Source organism: Fopius arisanus, unplaced genomic scaffold (genome assembly GCF_000806365.1).
Source record: "Fopius arisanus strain USDA-PBARC FA_bdor unplaced genomic scaffold, ASM80636v1 scaffold00367, whole genome shotgun sequence".
NCBI classification, from domain to species: Eukaryota; Metazoa; Arthropoda; class Insecta; order Hymenoptera; family Braconidae; genus Fopius; species Fopius arisanus.
Genome location: NW_011888106.1, coordinates 23,602 through 30,513, shown reverse-complemented (window position 1 = coordinate 30,513; position 6,912 = coordinate 23,602).

Sequence of the window (6,912 nt, the reverse complement as noted above, 5' to 3'; positions counted from 1 at the left end):
TAATGTCAGAGTAATTGACAATTTCTTGAATATAAATGCATGATTGAATGTTTTATCGATGTTTATACGATCTCATCTGGTGATTCATCATGTATTGATATCATTGTGAAACTATGATTGCTGAGTAACTGAATAATCGACAAATATACAGTACGAATATTCATTATCTCAAATACTCCCGAAAATGTAGGCCAGATTATTGGTTACCCAATTACTTAAAATTCTTGTATCGATGAATATGAAATAATTCATAACTGAATTTTGTATTTCTTGAGTGATCGATGAGTCAAATAATTATTTTTCTGTGCATCAAATTGACGGTTATTACAGTAATGCAATAACGTTAATCAAAAGTTACTGATATGACTATCCCTGTTCAGCATCAGGATCTGATAGACGAAATACATCATTCGTTCAAAACGAAGTGGACATTCCAATGCAGAAACTGCAATGTTCGAAGTGAGCTTTTATCAGAACTGGAAGATGATGATCGTCTGGATGTTAATCGATGTGTTGTTGCTGGAATCAATGCGATTGGTCAAGGGCATGCGGCATTGCGAGAATTTACAGCGAATGTAGGCATCCCTTGTCCAACCTTCAAACCTTTCAAGGAAATAATCGCCGAACTTGATGACATTTATGTAAAAATATGTGAGGATCAAATTATACAGAATGGCAAAGAGGAGTTGAGAATTGCCCATGAAAGGGGTTCACTCATTGATGGAATCCCAGCATGTTCAGTAATTGTAGATGGTTCCTGGCCTGTAAGAAGCTACAACAGCGGTGGTCGAGCGGAGTCTGGAATGGCAGTCATCATTGGTGCTGTTACCAAAAAAATTCTATTTGTTGGTTACCGTAACCGGTATTGCCTTGTGTGTACCCGTGCCAAAAAAAACAAAGGATCCATTCCAGACCACAGATGCTTTGTCAATTATCCAGAAGATAAGAGCATTCTTTCAGTGGAAAGCGATGTAATTGTACAAGGATTCACACAGAGCCTAGAACAGCATGGTTTGATTTACCATAAGCTTATTGGAGATGGTGACAGCAGCGTCATCAAGAAAGTGAGAGATGCCGACCCATACCCAGGCCTATGTATGGTATCAAAAGGAGAATGTCGCTGTCATTTACAACGATGTCGAGTCCGAGAAATGCGTGAAGTGATTACGAAATTCAAGACTGGACGCTCGGAGGAAGCAAAAAGATTGAAGACCTTTGTTTTTGGAAAAATCCAAATGATTTGCACAGCGGTAACATGTGCTGCCAACTTTCGAAGAGGTCAGAAAGGGATATCCGAAGCCACGAAAATCTCACTTCTGAAACAAGACATGAAATATGTGCTCCGTCATGTCTTCGGCTGTCACGAACAGTGTGCGGATTATTTCTGTGATGGAAAGAGCAAAGACAATGAGGTTAATTTGATACCAGCCTTGCGACAGAATGGTTTGTATGATCAGCTGCAAGCCATCATGGATACCTGGACCCTTACAGCCGACAATGTATTAGCAGCTGAAACGGCCAACCTCGCCGAATGTTTCAATTCAGTTTTAGCCAAGTTTATTTACCATAAGGGAGTCAATGTCCAATTGAGAGGCATGTATCCAGCACGTATTGCAATGGCTGCTATTCAGTTCAACAATCAGGATATCGGAAGCTGTCTTCACGAGGAAATGAACAAGATACCGCCACAGGAGTTGATCGACATAGAGTGGCAAAAGCAAAGAAAGAATGATTACAACACTAGATATGTAAAGAAGAAGAAAATGCCTTCATTACCTGCAGATGACTCCGGCGCCATCAGACAGCCCACGGATTATGGTCGCCATTGTAAAAGGCCAGACATGGACGCCGACATGTATGCGGAGGCATTGGAGAACCACCAAGCCGTGCTCCGCGACTGGCAGAATGACCGTGAAAATATAGAACGAAAATCGCGATCACTTGATCCATTGGAGAATATGTATGTCAAGAAAATTCTCTTCAGCCACAATTTTGGGCGTATATGTCGTATGAGGAAAGAAACCCCAACAGCTGTTACAGTAAAAGAGATTCTGTATCCATCTTCAAAACGAACTCAATCCTACACCCTCTGTGTAAAGAGAGACATAAAAAAGTGTCGATGTATAGAAGACTGTGGTGTACTAATCGATGAAACTCATCCATTCTTGGCTGCCAAACCAGATGGCATTTTCGGTGACGCGATTGTCATCATCCATTGTCCTTATAGTATTCGTAATTTGGCAATCTAAGAGGCTATGGACAAATTGAAGGTTTGTGATGAACACGGTCAGATAAAGAAGAATAATCCCTTATATTATGAAGCAATAGGCAGCCTTGCCATCAGTCAAAAGAGACATTGCCAGCTATATATATGTACTGCGAAAGACCACGTCGTCATCCCCATAATTCATGATAAGGCTTTCTGGAGGGATCACATGGTTGGAAAACTATGCGAATTTTATGACATGTGGATTATTCCTGAAATTGTTGACAGTAGATATCGTAGGAGCATGGATTTACGGGACAAAAGCCGCTCTCATCAACCATGCCGTCAAGTGAACTCGCAGAGAAACAGGGATCACATTACATCTGATGGTGAAATGCCTCAAGCTTCAAATGGTGTACCACCACAAAATTCATTGGCCACTCATCATGAGGACGTCGAGGACTCCACAGTAGAGGAATTTGAAGCTACTGAACTTTCCAATGAAGATTTTGCGATATTGATGAATCATACCGATGGTCAATTAGAGGCAACTCATATAGATGTTTTTGGAACAATTGTGTCTCGAGTGACGCAAAACCTTTACCAATATCGGTCACCATCATTGAGAGATGCGTTGTGGAGAATTGAGCCAATTGAACCTTTCCGCAAGCATATACACATTCTCAATCGTGGTGGTGCGCATTGGGTTTGCGCTTACTACGACACAAAAGACATTTACATTTATGATTCATTGCGTGATTGCACCCAGCCACCCTGTGCAAATCCCTATTTACCGTACTTACAACGACTTTTGCCTAATCATTCATTTAATGAAAAACCGGTCATCTTTCGTGAAGTACAGCAACAAACTAATTGTGTAGATTGTGGTGTTTTTGCAATGGCATTCGCGATAACTTTGATGTATGGTTTAGATCCGGGAAATATCATATACGAAATCGAGGCGATGCGCCATCATTTGCTTGATATATACATCAACGGCCATATTCGACATTTCCCAATGTCCCCGCAATGTAATGTCATAATACCAGAACTCCGACAGTGCTGTAATGCAGAGGTAGATGCGCTTATCTCACGTCTTAGTGACATTGCTTGGTGAATCTGCTGCTAACTGTAACAAACTGTAGCTATTGCACGTACCTGTAGCGCAATAACTGATGTTGGTTATGCAACAGAGTAAGAAACTTCTGCCGTGTTTCAGATAGGGGAGAGGACGGTATGACGGATTACGGCTTACAGAGGGCACGCTGGGGTACTTTGAATAAAAACTAATAATGAAAACATCTTTTTTCATATATGGGTGATTTCCCAGAAATAGTGAAATTTATGGCAGTGCTGTGACATTCAGATGCGCTTCTAAAGCTTTCGGCGAACGATCGTAGAAACATTTGTGAAATAAATCAGATATATACGGCAGTTTGTATGTCAGTGCCGACTATGGTTTGTGATATGGTGGAGGAAATGATTAATACACATTTAATAATCACTTATTTAAGACACGGTCCTAACATAAGTTACATCTTGCCAATCGCAGCATCGACTGGTAAGTCACATATTCTGAAAAATTGTATACAAGAATGTTCAAGGAAATATCCAGCCATTCGGCACTGACTTCCTTCCCTAGTAGCAGGTATAATGTAGTCATGATGATGAAAAAAATGATTTCGTGATTATCATTAGTTCTGATTTTTTTCGGACGATTTTACAAAAAAGCGGGAAACATTTCACTATAATTAGTTGGTTTTGTCAAGAGTACTCCATAGTGCCGTCAATCAAAAAAATTGGGGAAGCGAAGAAACGATTTCAGCATGAACAAATAACTGAAAAAAAGGGACATAGCCATGATGGATGAACCGAATGAGCTGCTGTTCTTTAAAATACCCTGCTTTGCGGCCGCCTCTTGTAAGAGTCCTCCGAAGGTAACGGAGTCGACTAGCAAGGCATCCGTATGCATGGTCACTGCTTTTATCACGGCTATTTCAAGTTTGTGGATACACTGGAATATTTTCAATAATATATACCTATAATAGTCTCAGAAGCATGATTTATATCCATCGTAGTACAATGCATGAAAGACCTTCAGAGAGAATAGAGGAATTGATGCATGCGTCGTTCGATTCGCCCTCCAAACAAAGAGCAACGGTGAATGAGAAAAGATCAATTCAGATTTTCATTGGTACAATTATAACGTTATCGATACCACATTTGTGATGAAGTAGATACTTGCAATAGATCATCTTGTTCATGCCGATCAGTTATATCCACTATTGCAATTGGAAAATGACGAATAATTAGTCAAGTTTTTCGTATAGGTAGATATTGTCACAATAATTTCAATAATTTCATTCATGTCAAGTATAAATTTTCAAATTCGTCTGCGATGATGTCACTGCAGGAAGTAAGGGGTTAGTAGCTGATGAAAGCATTGTAGAAACGATCTAAGGATATACAAGTAAAATCCATCTCAGACGAATATGAGTTTATATTTTTCAAGTAGAATTGTTTAAAACTAAGTGCGTTGAAAAAGGCGATAATAACCATCGGCATGAATGATTTAGATTTGAATTGTTCCTATAGATCATTCTCATAGAACCACCAAACCCATATCATATTTACGAAAATGCTTATTCACACAATGGGAATGCAATGCAAACTATACCAGATAGACAGTAAACAAATGATTCATTGCGAAAACAAATTATAAGCATAACAGAGGGCTCTCAATCAGGTCATTGTAATGTTCTACAATGCTTTCATCGGTGAACTGCCTCCTTGCTTCCTGATGTGACAACTGTAATAATCCTATAGAGTTTTTCATGACAACTTGTGCATTCAATAGATATGAAACTGACAGGTTTAACCTAAGAGGAACTCTGTACTCGTACTTATTGACAGCAAAATGCATCATGCAAAACTGAGCTTTTTTTCCAGAATGGCCATCGCCGCATCAAAACTGAAATCGTATAGACTGTTAGAGGCAAAAGGGTAGGTTTGATCGGCGCCACCAAACGCCTCGAAAACAGTTTATGCGACGATTTTTTCAATACGTTAGCGACAAAAAGTATGGATTTTTATTGCAGACATCAGTAAGAGTTCATGTGGCAGCACTCGCCTTGTGCCCATATATGTGTACACATTCGTCCACGAGATCCCGTGTAACGAACATAACACGGTATGATCGAAAGTATGAAATGTCATGCTGCCGTACACTGTACATGTATTTCACATAATTTGTCTTTCAGGTGGACTATAAATCTCGAATGTTTCAATTCATTGCTGCAGCCCCACGCCTGCACTGAGATGGAAGTCACGCCTCCTATGCACTCATCACCAATGGTTGGGCAGCGTTTGCAATAGAATTTCAACTGAAGGAAGTTAAAAAATGCAATAATGATATGTACTTTACGTGCAGGAATAAACGATGATGATACACAACCATAGCAACATTCGTTCCATTTCCTGATTTTAGGGGTGTTTTCAATTATATAAAAACTCTGCCAACTTGTAATTTCCACGTTCCTAGGGAAAACGGTTCCATTTTTTGCTGCTTGTCAGAGGAAAGGCCCGAAAATAACAATTTGGAATTCTTTCATGGGGATATGAAATGCACGGAATAACGCGGATGTACCATGAACGTGCGAGGATGGAATTTTTAATGAAAACAAGTTCATAGAACGAAATATGATCAGTGGTGGAATGAAAAGATGAGAAGTGACTCATTAGTATAGATCTGCGCCATGTCAAAAATTTTGGAAATGGTTTTACTGCAATACAAAAATTGGAATTTGCACAGCCATGGAAGTTAGTGAAATGCATTTGTACGAGATCACGCTCTTAAAACTCTTAAAACTCTTAAAACTTGGAACTGTCGCAGGTTTACTGTCTGCTGGATGAGTTGGAGCACGATTCAGAATGACCCCTTGGATCCATATTTAGATACCTGCAGAGAAATTTTTGGATCACAATGGACAAGTGAGGGTGGAAAAATCTGATCAATGTTTATACGTACAGATGGACTCAGAATCACCCCCTGAGTCCATTTACCCACCCCTGTGGATCCTTTTTTTTTTATCCCATCGGTCATTTTGAAGGAGGGTTAGTGAGGGTGAAAAAAAAAAGGTCGAAATTTATACGTACAGATCGACTCAGAATCATCCCCTGAGTCGATTTACCTACCCTTGTGGAGACTTTTTTTTTTTTGCATCGGTCATTTTGAGGGAGGGTTAGTGAGGGTGGGAAAAAAATGTCGAAATTTATAAGTACAGATCGACTCAGAATCACCCCCTGAGTCGATTTACCTACCCTTGTGGAGACTTTTTTTTCATCCCATCGGTCATTTCTAGGGAGGGTTAGTGAGGGTGAAAAAAAAGGTCGAAATTTATAGGTACAGATCGACTCAGAATCATCCCCTGAGTCGATTTACCTACCCCTGTGGAGACATTTTTTTTTATCCCATTGGTCATTTCTAGGGAGGGTTAGTGAGGGTGAAAAAAAAGGTCAAAATTTATAGGTACAGATCGACTCAGAATCATCCCCTGAGTCGATTTACCTACCCCTGTGAAGACATTTTTTTTTATCCCATTGGTCATTTCTAGGGAGGGTTAGTGAGGGTGAAAAAAAAAGGTCGAAATTTATAGGTACAGATCGACTCAGAATCATCCCCTGAGTCGATTTACCTACCCCTGTGG